This window comes from Mesoplodon bidens, assembly GCF_964165515.1.
Source record: "Mesoplodon bidens genome assembly, chromosome: 16".
In the NCBI taxonomy this organism is placed as follows: Eukaryota; Metazoa; Chordata; class Mammalia; order Artiodactyla; family Ziphiidae; genus Mesoplodon; species Mesoplodon bidens.
In genome coordinates this window covers 8,907,414-8,924,733 of record NC_138173.1, presented here as the reverse complement: position 1 = coordinate 8,924,733, position 17,320 = coordinate 8,907,414, and the positions used below count along the sequence as shown (strand labels likewise).

The following is a 17,320-nucleotide window of genomic DNA, read 5'->3' as shown; positions in this document are numbered from 1 at the left end:
CTCCCTTCTTCCATTCACTCTTCCTTTTGCTTTCATTCCTCCCTCCCTCCCTCCTCTTTCTTTCCATCCTTCCTCCCTCCCTCCTTTCTTTCTTCCTTTCTTCCCTTCTTCCTTTCTTTCCCTCTCTTTCTTTCTTCTACTAATTCTTTCTTTCTACTTTTTCTCCCTGTTATTCTGAGCCGGGTGGATGAAAGGCTCTTGGTGCTGCAGCCAGGAGTCAGTGCTGTGCCTCTGAAGTGGGAGAGCCAACTTCAGGACACGGGTCCACAAGAGACCTCCCAGCTCCACATAATATCAAGCAGCGAAAATCTCCCAGAGATCTCCATCTCAACACCAGCACCCAGCTTCACTCAACGACCAGCAAGCTACAGTGCTGGTCACCCTATGCCAAGCAACTAGCAAGGCAGGAACACAACCCCACCCATTAGCAGAGAGGCTGCCTAAAAACATAATAAGGCCACAGGCACCCCAAAACACACCACCAGACGTGGACCTGTCCACCAGAAAGACAAGATCGAGCCTCAACCACCAGAACACAGGCATTAGTCCCCCCCACCAGGAAGCCTACACAACCTACTGAAACAACCTTAGCCACTGGGGACAGACACCAAAAAAAACGGGAACGACGAATCTGCAGCCTGCAAAAAGGAGACCCCAAACACAGTAAGATAAGCAAAATGAGAAGGCAGAAAAACACACAGCAGGTGAAGGAGCAACATAAAAACCTACCAGACCTAACAAATGAAGAGGTAATAGGCAGTCTACCTGAAAAAGAATTCAGAATAATGATAGTAAAGCTGATCCAAGATTCTATTTCCAAGATCCAAAATCTTGGAAATAGAATAGACAAAATGCAAGAAACAGTTAACAAGGACCTAGAAGAACTAAAGATGAATCAAGCATCGATTAAAAACACAATACATGAAATGAAAAATACTCTAGATGGGATCAATAGCAGAATAACTGAGGAAGAACGGATAAGTGACGTGGAAAATAAAATAGTGGAAATAACTGATGCAGAGCAAAATAAAGAAAAAAGAATGAAAAGAACAGAGGACAGTCTCAGAGACCTCTGGGACAACATTAAACGCACCAACATTCGAATTATAGGGGTTCCAGAAGAAGAAGAGACAAAGAAAGGGACTGAGAAAATATTTGAAGAGATTATAGTTGAAAACTTCCCTAATATGGGAAAGGAAATAGTTAATCAAGTGCAGGAGGCACAGAGAGTCCCTTACAGAATAAATCCAAGGAGAAATACGCCAAGACACATATTAATCAAACTGTCAAAAATTAAACACAAAGAAATCATATTAAAAGAAGCAAGGGAAAAACAACAAATAACACACAAGGGAATCCCCATCAGGTTAACAGCTGATCTCTCAGCAGAAACTCTACAAGCCAGAAGGGAGTGGCAGGACATAATTAAAGTGATGAAGGAGAGAAACCTGCAACCAAGATTACTCTACCCAGCAAGGATCTCATTCAGATTTGATGGAGAAATTAAAACCTTTACAGACAAGCAAAAGCTGAGAGAGTTCAGCACCACCAAACCAGCTTTACAACAAATGCTAAAGGAACTTCTCTAGGCAAGAAACACAGCAGAAGGAATATACCTACAATAATGAACCCAAAGCAATTAAGGAAATGGGAATAGGAACATACATATCAATAATTACCTTAAATGTAAATGGACTAAATGCTCCCACCAAAAGACACAGAGTGGCTGAATGGATACAAAAACAAGACCCATATATATGCTGTCTACAAGAGACACACTTCAGACCTGGAGACACATACAGATTGAAAGTAAGGGGATGCAAAAAGATATTCCATGCAAATGGAAATCAAAAGAAAGCTGGAGTAGCAATTCTTATATCAGACAAAATAGACTTTAAAATAAAGACTATTAGAAGGGACAAAGAAGGACATACATAACGATAAAGGGATGGATCCAAGAAGAAGATATAACAATTGTAAATATTTATGCACCCAACATAGGAGCACCTCAATACATAAGGCAAATACTAACAGCCATAAAAGGGGAAGTCGACAGTAACACACTCAGAGTAGGGGACTTCAACACCCCACTTTCACCAGTGGACAGATCATCCAAACCGAAAATAAATAAGGAAACACAAGCTTTAAATGATACATTAAACAAGATGGACTTAATTGATATTTATAGGACATTCCATCCAAAAACAACAGAATACACATTTTTCTCAAGTGCTCATGGAACATTCTCCAGGATAGATCATATCTTGGGTCACAAATCAAGCCTTGGTAAATTTAAGAAAATTGAAATTGTATCAAGTATCTTTTCCGACCACAGTGCTACGAGACTAGACATCAATTACAGGAAAAGATCTGTAAAAAATACAAACACATGGAGGCTAAACAATACACTACTCAATAACGAAGTGATCACTGAAGAAATCAAAGAGGAAATTAAAAAATACCTAGAAACAAATGACAGTGGAGACACAACGACCCAAAACCTATGGGACGCAGCAAAAGCAGTTCTAAGGGGGAAGTTTATAGCAATACAATCCCACCGTAAGAAACAGGAAACATCTCGAGTAAACAACCTGACCCTGCACCCAAAGCAATTAGAGAAAGAAGAACAAAACCCCCCAAATTTAGCAGAAGGAAAGAAATCATAAAGGTCAGATAAGACATAAATGAAAAAGAATTGAAGGAAAGGATAGCAAAGATCAATAAAACTAAAAGCTGGTTCTTTGAGAAGATAAACAAAATTGACAAACCATTAGCCAGACTCATCAAGAAAAGAAGGGAGAAGACTCAAATCAGTAGAATTAGAAATGAAAAAGGAGAAGTAACAACTGACACTGCAGAAATAAAAAAGATCATGAGAGATTACTACAAGCAACTCTATGCCAATAAAATGGACAATCTGGAAGAAACGGACAAAGTCTTAGAAAAGCACAACCTGCCAAGACTGAATCAGGAAGAAATAGAAAATATGAATAGACCAATCACAAGCACTGAAATTGAAACTGTGATTAAAAATCTTCCAACAAACAAAAGCCCAGGACCAGATGGCTTCACAGGCGAATTCTATCAAACATTTAGAGAAGAGCTAACACCCATCCTTCTCAAACTCTTCCAAACAATTTCAGAGGAAGGAACACTCCCAAACTCATTCTACGAGGCCACCATCACCTTGATACCAAAACCAGGCAAGGATGTCACAAAGAAAGAAAACTACAGGCCAATATCACTGATGAACATAGATGCAAAAATCCTCAACAAAATACTAGCAAACAGAATCCAACAGCACATTAAAAGGATCATACACCATGATCAATGGGGTTTATTCCAGGAATGCAAGGATTCTTCAATATATGCAAATCAATCATTGTGATACACAATATTAACAAGTTGAAGGAGAAAAACAATATGATCATCTCAATAGATACAGAGAGAGCTTTCGACAAAATTCAACACCCATTTATGATAAAAACCCTGCAGAAAGTAGGCATAGAGGGAACTTTCCTCAACATAATAAAGGCCATATATGACAAACCCACAGCCAACATTGTTCTCAATGGTAAAAAACTGAAACCATTTCCACTAACATCAGGAACAAGACAAGGCTGCCCACTCTCACCACTCTTATTCAACCTAGTTTTGGAAGTTCTAGCCACAGCAATCAGAGAAGAAAAGGAAATAAAAGGAATCCAAATTGGAAAAGAAGAAGTAAAGCTGTCACTGTTTGCAGATGACATGATACTATACATAGAGAATCCTAAAGATGCTACCAGAAAACTACTAGAGCTAATCAATGAATTTGGTAAAGTAGCAGGATACAAAATTAATGCACAGAAATCTCTGGCATTCCTGTACACTAATGATGAAAAATCTGAAAATGAAATCAAGAAAACACTCCCATTTACAATTGCAACAAAAAGAATAAAATATCTAGGAATAAACCTACCTAAGGAGTCAAAAGACCTGTATGCAGAAAATTATAAGACACTGATGAAAGAAATTAAAGATGATACAAATAGATGGAGAGATATACCATGCTCCTGGATTGGAAGAATCAATATTGTGAAAATGACTCTACTACCCAAAGCAATCTACAGATTCAATGCGATCCCTATCAAACTACCACTGGCATTTTTCACAGAACTAGAACAAAAAATTTCAAAATTTGTTTGGAAAAACAAAAGACCCCGAATAGCCAAAGCAATCTTGAGAACGAAAAACGGAGCTGGAGGAATCAGGCTCCCTGACTTCAGACTATACTACAAAGCTACAGTAATCAAGACAGTGTGGTACTGGCATAAAAACAGAAAGATAGATCAATGGAACAGGATAGAAAGCCCAGAGATAAACCCATGCACATATGGTCACCTTATCTTTGATAAAGGAGGCAGGAATGTACAGTGGAGAAAGGACAGCCTCTTCAATAAGTGGTGCTGGGAAAACTGGACAGGGACATGTAAAAGTATGAGATTAGATCATTCCCTAACACCATACACAAAAATAAGCTCAAAATGGATTAAAGACCTAAATGTAAGGCCAGAAACTATGAAACTCTTAGAGGAAAACATAGGCAGAACACTCTATGACATAAATCACAGGAAGATCCTTTTGGACCCACCTCCTAGAGAAATGGAAATAAAAACAAAGATAAACAAATGGGACCTAATGAAACTTCAAAGCTTTTGCACAGCAAAGGAAACCATAAACAAGACCAAAAGACAACCCTCAGAATGGGAGAAAATATTTGCCAATGAAGCAACTGACAAAGGATTAATCTCCAAAATTTATAAACAGCTCATGCAGCTCAATAGCAAAAAAACAAACAACCCAATCCAAAAATGGGCAGAAGACTTAAATAGGCATTTCTCCAAAGAAGATATACAGACTGCCAACAAACACATGAAAGAATGCTCAACATCATTAATCATTAGAGAAATGCAAATCAAAACTACAATGAGATATCATCTCACACCAGTCTGAATGGCCATCATCAAGAAATCTAGAAACAATAAATGCTGGAGAGGGTGTGGAGAAAAGGCAACACTCTTGCACTGCTGGTGGGAATGTGAATTGGGACAGCCACTATGGAGAACAGTATGGAGGTTCCTTAAAAGACTACAAATAGAACTACCATATGACCCATCAATCCCACTACTAGGCATATACCCTGAGAAAACCATAATTCAAAAACAGACATGTACCAAAATGTTCATTGCAGCTCTATTCACAATAGCCCGGAGCTGGAAACAACCTAAATGTCCATCATCGGATGAATGGATAAAGAAGATGTGGCACATATATACAATGGAATATTACTCAGCCATAAAAAGAAACGAAACTGAGCTATTTGTAACGAGGTGGATAGACCTAGAGTCTGTCATACAGAGTGAAGTAAGTCAGAAAGAGAAAGACAAATACCGTATGCTAACACATATATATGGAATTTAAAAAAAAAATGTCATGAAGAACCTAGGGGTAAAACGGGAATAAAGACACAGACCTACTTGAGAATGGACTTGAGGATATGGGGAGGGGGAAGAGTAAACTGTGACAAAGCGAAAGAGAGGCATGGACATGTATACACTACCAAACGTGAGGTAGATAGATAGTGGGAAGCAGCCGTAGAGCACGGGGAGATCAGCTCAGTGCTTTGTGACTGCCTGGAGGGGTGGGATGGGGAGGGTGGGAGGGAGGGAGATGCATGAGGGAAGGGATGTGGGAACGGATGTATATGTATGACTGATTCACTTTGTTATAAAGCAGAAACTAATAAAAAAATAAAAATAAAAAAATTATAAATAAATAAAAAAAAAGATTTAGAACCATGAAAAAAAAAATACCTAGAAACAAATGACAGTGGAGACACGAAGACCCAAAATCTATGGGATGCAGCAAAAGCAGTTCTAAGAGGGAAGTTTATAGCAATACAATCACACCTTAAGAAACAGGAAACATCTCGGGCAAACAACCTGACCCTGCACCTAAAGCAATAAGAGAAAGAAGAACAAAACCCCCCAAATTTAGCAGAAGGAAAGAAATCATAAAGGTCAGATCAGAAATAACTGAAAAAGAATTGAAGGAAACGATAGCAAAGATCAATAAAACTAAAAGCTGGTTCTTTGAGAAGATGAACAAAATTGATAAAACATTAGCCAGACTCATAAAGAAAAACAGGGAGAAGACTCAAATCAATAGAATTAGAAATGAAAAAGGAGAAGTAACAACTGACACTGCAGAAATACAAAGGATCATGAGAGATTACTACAAGCAACTCTTATGCCAATAAAATGGACAACCTGGAAGAAATGGACAGTCTTAGAAATGCACAACCTGCCAAGACTGAATCAGGAAGAAATAGAAAATATGAACAGACCAATCACAAGCACTGAAATTGAAACTGTGATTAAAAATCTTCCAACAAACAAAAGCCCAGGATCAGATGGCTTCACAGGCAAATTCTATCAAACATTTAGAGAAGAGCTAACACCTATCTTTCTCAAACTCTTCCAAAATACAGCAGAGGGAGGAACACTCCCAAACTCATTCTACGAGGCCACCATCACCTTGGTACCAAAACCAGACAAGGATGTCACAAAGAAAGAAAACTACAGGCCAATATCACTGATGAACATAGATGCAAAAATCCTCAACAAAATAATAGCAAACAGAATCCAACAGCACATTAAAAGGATTATACACCATGATCAAGTGGGGTTTATCCCAGGAATGCAAGGATTCTTCAATATACGCAAATCAATCAATGTGATACACCATATTAACAAATTGAAGGAGAAAAACCATATGATCATCTCAATAGATGCATAGAAAGCTTTCGACAAAATTCAACACCCATTTATGATAAAAACCCTGCAGAAAGTAGGCATAGAGGGAACTTTCCTCAACATAATAAAGGCCATATATGACGAGCCCACAGCCAACATCGGAATATTACTCAGCCATAAAAAGAAACGAAATTGAGTTATTTGTAGTGAGGTGGATAGACCTAGAGTCTGTCATACAGAGAGTGAAGTAAGTCAGAAAGAGAAAGACAAATACCGTATGCTAAGACATATATATGGAATTTAAGGGAAAAAAATGTCATGAAGAACCTAGGGGTAAAACAGGAATAAAGACACAGACCTACTTGAGAATGGACTTGAGGATATGGGGAGGGGGAAGGGTAAGCTGTGACAAAGCGAGAGAGAGGCATGGGCATATACACAGTACCAAACGTTAGGTAGACAGATAGTGGGAAGCAGCCGCATAGCACAGGGAGATCAGCTTGGTGCTTTGTGACCGCCTGGAGGGGTGGGATAGGGAGGGTGGGAGGGAGGGAGATGCAAGAGGGAGGGGATATGGGAATAGATATATATGTATAACTGATTCACTTTGTTATAAAGCAGAAACTAATAAAAAAATTATAAAAAAAGACTATAACATGAATCTTACACATATTTTTCAGATTGTACTGAGGACTGGAGCCTAGTACTCAGCAAGAACTCAGTAAAATAGTAGCCTTCATTATTGTTTACGTCTTCCCTTCTGGATTCAAAGGTCTTTAGGGACAGGGCATGTCTTACTTATCTTTTTTGTGAGCCCCTAGTGTCTAACACAGTAGTGGATGCCCTAATAAGAGTCATCTGAGCAAACAGAAAGTCAACTGACAGATGTTCATGAAAGCTCTAAAGCCAGTAGTGTACAGCCTGCTCCCGTGGAGTGAATGTCACTGGCCCATCGCAGTACCCCAGAGCCAGGAGGGAGGCCATAGGAACTAAACTTCCCCGGGGACAGTAAGTGACATTGTAGAATTCTCCTTGTGGGACATTTGAAATTCTGAGATTCTAGATGCCTAACAATTGTTGCTTCTTTTCCTTTTTTTATGCTTCATAGTTTAATAAATATGTTTTATATTAAAAAAAACACTCCCATTTACCATTGCAACAAAAAGAATAAAATATCTAGGAATAAACCTACCTAAGGAGACAAAAGACCTGTATGCAGAAAATTATAAGACACTGATGAGAGAAATTAAAGATGATACAAATAGATGGAGAGATATACCATGTTCCTGGATTGGAAGAATCAATATTGTGAAAATGACTCTACTACCCAAAGCAATCTACAGATTCAATGCGATCCCTATCAAACTACCACTGGCATTTCTCACAGAACTAGAACACAAAATTTCAAAATTTGTTTGGAAAAACAAAAGACCTCGAATAGCCAAAGCAATCTTGAGAACGAAAAACGGAGCTGGAGGAATCAGGCTCCCTGACTTCAGACTATACTACAAAGCTACAGTAATCAAGACAGTATGGTACTGGCACAAAAACAGAAAGATCAATGGAACAGGATAGAAAGCATAGAGATAAACCCATGCACATATGGTCACCTTATCTTTGATAAAGGAGGCAGGAATGTACAGTGGAGAAAGGACAGCCTCTTCAATAAGTGGTGCTGGGAAAACTGGACAGGGACATGTAAAAGTATGAGATTAGATCACTCCCTAACACCATACACAAATATAAGCTCAAAATGGATTAAAGACCTAAATATAAGGCCAGAAACTATCAAACTCTTAGAGGAAAACATAGGCAGAACACTCTCTGACATAAATCACAGCAAGATCCTTTTGGACCCACCTCCTAGAGAAATGGAAATAAAAACAAAAATAAACAAATGGAACCTAATGAAACTTCAAAGCTTTTGCACAGCAAAGGAAACCATAAACAAGACCAAAAGAGAACCCTCAGAATGGGAGAAAATATTTGCCAATGAAGCAACTGACAAAGGATTAATCTCCAAAATTTATAAGCAGCTCATGCAGCTCAATAGCAAAAAAACAACCCAATCCAAAAATGGGCAGGAGACCTAAATAGACGTTTCTCCAAAGAAGATATACAGAGTGCCAACAAACACATGAAAGAATGCTCAACATCATTAATCATTAGAGAAATGCAAATCAAAACTACAATGAGATATCATCTCATACCAGTCAGAATGGCCATCATCAAAAAATCTAGAAACAATAAATGCTGGAGAGGGTGTGGAAAAAAGGGAACACTCTTGCACTGCTGGTGGGAATGTGAATTGGTACAGCCACTATGGAGAACAGTATGGAGGTTCCTTAAAAAACTACAAATAGAACTACCATATGACCCAGCAGTCCCACTACTAGGCATGTACCCTGAGAAAACCATAATTCAAAAAGAGACATGTACGAAAATGTTCATTGCAGCTCTATTCACAATAGCCTGGAGATGGAACAACCTAAGTGTCCATCATCGGATGAATGGATAAAGAAGATGTGGCACATATATACAATGGAATATTACTCAGCCATAAAAAGAAACGAAATTGAGCTATTTGTAATGAGGTGGATAGACCTAGAGTCTGTCATACGGAGTGAAGTAAGTCAGAAAGAGAAAGACAAATACCATATGCTAACACATATATATGGAATTTAAGAGAAAAAAAATGTCATGAAGAACCTAGGGGTAAAACAGGAATAACGACACAGACCTTCTTGAGAATGGACTTGAGGATATGGGGGGGGGGAAGGGTAAGGTGTGACAAAGCGAGATAGAGGCATGGACATATATACACTACCAAACGTAAGGTAGATAGATAGTGGGAAGCAGCCGCATAGCACAGGGAGATCAGCTCGGTGCTTTGTGACGGACTGGAGGGGTGGGATAGGGAGGGTGGGAGGGAGGGAGATGCAAGAGGGAAGCGATATGGGAACATATGTGTATGTATAGCTGATTCACCTTGTTATACAGCAGAAACTAATACACCATTGTGAAGCAATTATACTCCAATAAAGGTGTAAAAAAAAAAAGTGTAACTGATCTCTGGATAAGGCCTGGTTTTCTAAACACACTAATAAAGGAAATCACAAAGGAAATATATGCAAATTCCACAGGTGATTTTAACAAAATTTAGAAATACTTTAGTGCTGATATATCCAGTTGTCTACATTTTACACTGCAGAATCCCAGGGAACAATGAGCAACAGTACATCTTTATTAAATGATCACATTAAAATAAAATCTAAAATAAGCTGGGTTTGAAAATGAAACAAATATAGTAGCCAATACCATACTATTTAAAAAGTTCTAGGGAATTTCCTGGTGATACAGTGGTTAGGACTTGGCAATTTCACTGGGGGGCCCTGGTTCGATCCCTGGTTGGGCAGCTAAATCCGACAGGCCACTCGGTGCACCCAAATTAAAAAAAAAAAAAAAAGAGTTCTTAAAATAAAAAGGATAAACTTTCCAGCTGTCAAAATGGTAAAGGTAAAATGTTGAAGAAATTGCAGTGAGATGGAGACTCATATTCAGCTGTCAGTGTGAAGTGTGAATTGGCTTGCTCCTTCCAAGAAGAAATTTGGCCAAATGTATTAAGACCACTAAAATACGGGTCTCCTTAAACACGAGCCTGTCCCTTCTAAGAACATCCGAGTTTACCGTACAGAAAGAGTCAGACTTATCCACCAAGACTGATGTATAAAAATATAAATCAGGGTGAAAAATTAGAAACTGCTTGAATAGCCACAACAGCAGATTGATTCAATACATCATGTTATCTTCATTTGCAATAATATTCTTAAAAAATACCTAATTGCATGAGAAATTACACACAATTTAAAATTAAGTAAAACAAAGATTTTTTTTAAAACTATGTGCAGCATAGTTTTATGTGCAACTCCAGTTGAGAGGCTGAGTGTCAGGAAGCACACAGAAGCACACGATGGTGGGTGGCCCACCACTGCGCCGAGAAGCAGAGAAACACCCCCCCAGAGGACTGGCTGGAACACATCTGCCGGGAGAACCAAAGCAGAGCCTTTCTGGGTTACCCCCAGCTCGAGTCTGTTGCTGGGGGCCAGCAACAGCTGTCACCTTTGCTCTAGGAGCCAAGCTGTAGCCTCTGAATGAAGCATCTCCTTGTGGGGAAAAGAGAAGGAAGGAAAGAAAGAAGAAAAAGAGAGGAAGGGAGGGCGGGACAGAAGTGTTCACGGTAGGGCCTCTCTGAGTGTTGGAATTACAGGAAACTGTTGATTCCCTTTTTTTATATCCATGGCACAGTCTCGGATGATCTCATAGCTTCTTCATTACACCCGCTCAGATCTCTAGGACCCCCTGCTCGGTCAGGAAGTAGTGTGGGACGGGGTAGGAAGAACCCTACAAATTAGGATGTCAGATCAAACCAGTCATTAAAGTGCCTCTTGAGCTCATCCGGTCTCTGCCTGAATGACTCAGGTAAACACTCAGTGCTTCGGAGTTCCGTCCTCCCCCAGGACCCTCTTCACGGGAGCATCAGGATAGATGATGGGACCTGATGGCCCCGGAAGGTCAGCCGCAGAGCCTCTGGGCCTCACCTGTCTTTGAGTCCATCTGCCTTTGGAGAGGGGAAGGACCTGGTTCTGCCGTTTGTCTCGAGTCGGGACGTCTCTGAGCGTTGAGCATCTTAGGTGTGACCACAGGTCTTGCTCCCCTTTGGGCCCTCCAGCAGCTTCTCAGTTTTCTAAAGGATCCCATCAAACCACCGCCCCCCAGACAGGCTGCTCCACCATGGTCTGTCCGAAGGTTCCCAGAGTTTTGTCAAAGCTGGGAGAGGAGTCACTTTACCTCTCTAGACCTCAGCACCCTCAGCTCTTAAATTACTAATTGAACAAGTTTGAAAAAATGGCCCCTGAGCCCATCTTGGTGTCCAGCTCAGTGCCATCAAGATTTTCAGAACAGGAGAACTTCTTTCTCCATGGACCACCTTGCTCTTCCATTTCTCCCCTTACTGGCATTTCCAAACAACCTCCTAAAAATGGACTTCATCATTCTGGCCGGGGGCTTGCTGCCTAGGCCAGCTCTGTCTGAAACAGGCGTCATTCTGTGATTTGACTTTAATCTGATGGAATTCTCTTAGGTCTGGCACAGAGCCTGGGCTAATTAAAAATACTCTTTTGCCTTACTGATCATTGCCCCATGGATATATTTCTCTTAGGAACTTCATATAAAGGAATGATTAATTGAAGGCAGGATTTGAGAGTTTCTGGGTCTTCTGGCCACATTCATAACATTCACTTATACTGTGTTCATTAATTAATGGTCCTCCACCCACCAGTGTGGAGAGAACAGTGTTGAGGCAGGTTTTGGCTCCACTGACCCCTCACAGGCTAAGTGAGGGCTCATCCATTTGAGCTGATATCCCCCCTCTGCCCCCCGCACAAGCTGTGTGACCCTGGGGAAGTAACTCAGCCTCTCTTGGCCACCATTTCCTCATTTGTAAAATGAGGTCAGTGAACTAGATGATCTCTGCCATCCTTTCTGTTTAGAAGCCTGTAATCCTTCTCCTTTTTGTAAGTGAAGCCCAGCTGGATCTAGGCCCTGGGGAGCTATTAAAGAACAGAGCAGGTGCTGAACGCTGGGAGAAGAGATGGGATTTCACAAAAATAAAAAGCCGTCCGCCAAGGAACAATGCCAGGGCTGCATTTGTGAAATTTTACTCTCGACTCCAGAGGTCTGTGCTTGGTTGGATTTCTGGGTCCCAGAGGGATGTCTGAGCAAGTGGCAGATGGGCGGGGGACATCGCGCCCCCGCAGGCCACATCCCAGAAGGAGGTCTTCTACCCACGCTCACTCGGGACCCCGCGGTGCTCAGGCTGAACACAGCATCCCTAATTGCCTGCTGTCGCCACGTTGACTGCCCTCCTGTAAACACTCCTCACCAGACTTCGCGGCTCTCTCACCCCCTTTCTCCCTCGGGCTTGAGGACTGTCCCTTCCCCGCTCTTGTGCCCTTGGCCGACGTGCTGTTCTCTCCCTGCCCTTGGCCCTGGCGGCACATTGCCTCATGTCAACGCTGGGTCAGCACAGCCGAGATGAACGGAGGGAAGCTTGGCTCAGGTACCGGGATTTATGGCACAGCCAACTCATTCCTGACCGGTTTTGCTTCCTCACCGACCATGGAAAGGGGTCCAGCAGCCTCACAGGAGATCCTGACATCAATAGCACGTCTCGGCAGATTGGACCCCAGCCTCTTGATTTCACCGGTCAGAAACCTGCCTGCTGGGAGTGCCAGGCCCGGCTGACCACGTGCCAGAGGGCACATCGCTATGTTGACGGGGCTTCTGGCTCAGAGGCAGGACTGTAAACAAAGAAGGAAAGTCTCAAAAGATCCTGGCCCCGATGGTCTTCATTCCTAGCCACAAGAAGTGGCTGGTACACTCTGTTTCAGCTTCAGGACACAGAATGTGCCAGAGAACAAGGCAGTCATGTATTAACCTTCAAGTCAAATCATCTGATATTTGTGGGTTCCGACATCCTTACAAATGCAGGCTCTCTTGGAGATCAGCCTGGGAAAAGGAATTGTGCGTAGACAAACCAGAAACTCTCCCTTCTCCCCACGCTCCTCCTCTCTGCTTTCTAGAAAGTCTTGCCCTCAAAATTTATAATTGCTTCTTTTCATCGAAAGACATGTTCAGAAGCTTTGAGAAAATAAAATGGTGAGTTTTGCTAAATTTGAATAAAACAAAACAAGAACTATAAAGTGTGTCCACTCAAGTTCCATTTTCTTGAGCTTTAATCATAGTTACTGATAATAACACAGAACTAGGTAAATGCATCTGTGATTTGAAATTCTTGCCTCTTGAGACCATTAAAAAAGAAGGCAGAGGGCACTTCAATGCAGCTCTGCTGGGCTTCTGTTGGAATCCTCTATCTGTGGGTCGTTTCTCTGTTCAGTTTGGGGGCTGCCACAGATCCTCCAGCAACTGGAACATTTTTGTGTTCTGCTCACGTACTTGGATTTTAACCTTTGAAACCTTTACTCTACAATCTACACAGTAATTGCTTAGAGGACAGTCGAGTCATTGAGATGCTCTTTCCACAAATTCTTTTAGTGCTTCCCTCTACCCAGCTCCCTAGACTTTCTATTTAAGTGGCTACCAGATCCACCTATAAGCTGCAATTAGATTGGTCATTTTAAAAACAACACTCGGCTTACTCCATTTAGGGTAACAATGATTATTCTGAAGTGACCTAGAATTGCGTGTCCCACGCAGAGAAAACCACCTGCTCCTTAGAGATCTAGGGTGGAAGAGAACCATAGCAGCTATTTTATCGGCTCTGATTTTTTTTTTAAAGACCTAACTATAAAAACTAGCAAAAATTGCACCATTTATGCTGAAGTCTGTGAGCTCTGAACACCCCTATTTTCCTGCCGAGACCCACGTCTGCTAAGCTGGTAAAGACTTGGGCAGTATCACAAGGGTTAAAAGTTTACATACAACGCCAGAGACCAGCGACGGATCCCTGGCTTGTCCTTGTCTACCTGTGTGATTTGGGGCAAGTTAAGCATACTTCTAAGCTTCAGCTTTCTCATCTGAAAAAACTGAGGATAATCAAAGTATCCAGTCACGTAGGGTGGTTCTGAGGATTAAATGAAATGGTGTGTATAAAGTGACAGAAACTCTTAATGTATACGCCCCATCTTGTTCGACTCTCCCTGGCTTAGGGGGACTGGAGATACATTTCTAGTTGTGCACAACTTGAGAACAGGGTCATGTGTCTACATGCTGCATACCCTGAACTCCTAGCCCCAAATCTAGCATATAAAAAGTCCCTGAAAATATAAACAATTATTATTCATCAGAAATGTGTTGAGGATACCACTTCCCACCTGATTCTCATTGATTTCTGTTTGTGAAGGTTATGCCTATGGCCCTGAGGGCTCAGACACTGCCTTGCTATTCTGGGGAAGCGTGAAAGGCTGTTCTCTCCACTGCAGGAGCCGGGGCAGCCTACAGTGAGCAGTTCGTATGGCCTGTCATGGACACGAAAGAATTCTTCCTAAAATGCCAGGTTCCCCGAACTCCACCCATGCACTCCAATCCTGCGTGGGATGGCCAGGGTGGCACACCCTCCCTCCTGCTGGAGCAGCTGAAGGAGAGCAAAGCCCCAGTGTGCTTTGAGCCCCCGCCTGCCTGGACTCAGATAAAAGGCATGTCCATGCTCTTGTCGATACAGGTGGGCCCAGCAGGGATAATTCACCTCTTCCTTTGGAGTAATTATCTACAGTTACTTATGCACAGACCCAGGGACCCCGAGCCACGCTGACACTCCAGCAGCAAAGGCAGGACAAAGGATGACAGGGCTAGTCAGACCAGGCCCTGTCCCTCCAGCCAGAATGCCCACACTGTCCAGCCAACCAGGGACAGGATCCAGCCACCCTGGTCCCCCACTCCCCGGGTGAAAGAGACTTCTGCACTAGGGTCAATAATGCCCTGGTGCCGGGGGCCTGAGGTGGGATCCTGCACTGAGGCCACCAGGGAACTGGTTCAGGTAACAGGATGCTGAGCGGGCCTTTTCCTGTCGCCTCAGATGGGTGGCTCGTGCACAAAACTAAAGCATGGGGTGTCACCTGCCCCCCATTCTCGCGGAAGTTATACATAACTGGGGGCTAGAACCCCCTCCCTGGCTTACTAAGAAGCAAGCCATCGGGCCCTGCTATCCATCCAACTGCTACCCCTTTCCTCTCCCCTTCCTGAGTTGGGTACTCAGGGAAGAAAAGAGTATCACTTCCCCCCGTGCAAGACTCACACTTCCAACCATTTCCTCTCTCTCTCTCTTTGGGGGAATCTTCTCAAAAAGAAAGGGAGAGAAAGTCTCCAAGAAAACCAAACCAAGCACTGGGTGTGCAGAGAGAAGGGGCTGGCGTCTCCTGCTGCGAGTGGATGTCAGCCATGCGTAGCCCTGGGCAACAGACTACTCCACCGGCCCCGCAAAGAACGGAGTGAGGGCAGGGCCAGGGTGGAGGGGGGATGGGCGTGTTTTACCCAGGTTGAATGGACCCCGTGGATGAAGCAGGCCCTTTCCCCAGCCAAGGGAACAGGCTGCCAGGAGAGGAGACCCCAGCTATGAGAGACTGGGGGTCCTCAGCCAGGAGAGGCAGCGCTGGTGGCAGGCTTGGAAGAGGTCTGGTTCTGGGAGACGGGAAAGAGATCAGCATTAAGCCAGAACTGAGTCTGAAGTTTTAAACTAGACTATACCAACCTAGATTTTTAAATAACTGAAAGTTGTAAAAAGCTATGGGTTCCTCCTGAGACCTCATGAAGAAATGAGAAATGGTTGACGGAGAACGGCCGACAGAAACGATGGGGAGAAAAATAAGAAAATATGTCCTTTCCATGTTTGTCCTCCACAAAATCTCATACATGTAAATGACAGATATCTAGCAGTCCTGAATACCTCACAATGCAAACTGATTCAGAATATGTAGACACTCCGTAAATTCTCATTTAGCCTTTTGAAACATAAGATGACAAACTCTAGCATAGTTTGTCTGGTAGATACACTAATATTTCCTATTTCCTAATTTTTTCACTTAGCAGAAAGAGAGGAAAATGTCCATAATTCCCTCTTTAGTGACTTCGTTATAAATGTTCAAACCTTTATATGTTCAAATGACTGCTAAGTTGTTTGATTAATTAATTAATATTATTTGATTAATAAACAATGGTTTGACTTCCGGGGAAGATGGCGGAAGAGTAAGACGCGGAGATCACCTTCCTCCCCACAGATACACCAGAAATTCATCTACACGTGGAACAGCTCCTACAGAACACCTGAAAGCTAGCAGAAGACCTCAGACCTCCCAAAAGGTAAGAAACTCCCCACCTACCCGGGTAGGGCAAAAGAAAAAAGAAACAACAGAGACAAAGAAGAGGGACGGGGCCTGCACCAGTGAGAAGGAGCTGTGAAGGAGGAAAGGTTTCCACACACTAGAAGCTCCTTCGCGGGCGGAGGCTGCGGGTGGCGGAGAGGGAAAGCTTCGGAGTAGCGGAGGAGAGCACAGCCACAGGGGTGCGGAGGGCAAAGCGGAGAGATTCCCGCACAGAGGATCGGTGCCGACCAGCACTCACCAGCCCGAGAGGCTTGTCTGCTCACCCGCCGGGGCGGGAGGGGCTGGGAGCTGAGTCTCGGGCTTCGGTCGGAGCGCAGGGAGAGGAATGGGGTTGGCGGCATGAACACAGCTTGAAGGGGTTAGTGCACCACGGCTGGCCAGGAGGGAGCCCGGGGAAAAGTCTGGACCTGCTGAAGAGGCAAGAGACTTTTTCTTCCCTCTTTGTTTACTGGTGCGCAAGGAGAGGGGATTAAGAGCGCTGCTTAAAGGAGCTCCAGAGACGGGCGCGAGCCGCGGCTGAAACCGTGGACCCCAGAGACGGGCGTGGGACGCTAAGGCTGCTGCTGCCGCCACCAAGAGGCCTGTATGCGAGCGCAGGTCACTGTCCACACCTACCTTCCGGGAGCC

General features: G+C 43.0%; 1 long non-coding RNA gene across 1 annotated transcript in view; it reads right to left on the bottom strand.

Moving 5' to 3' along the window:
* The window catches only part of LOC308604801, a 66,689-nt gene that overhangs the window by 10,067 nt on the left and 39,302 nt on the right, over positions 1–17,320 (bottom strand). The window lies entirely within an intron of this gene.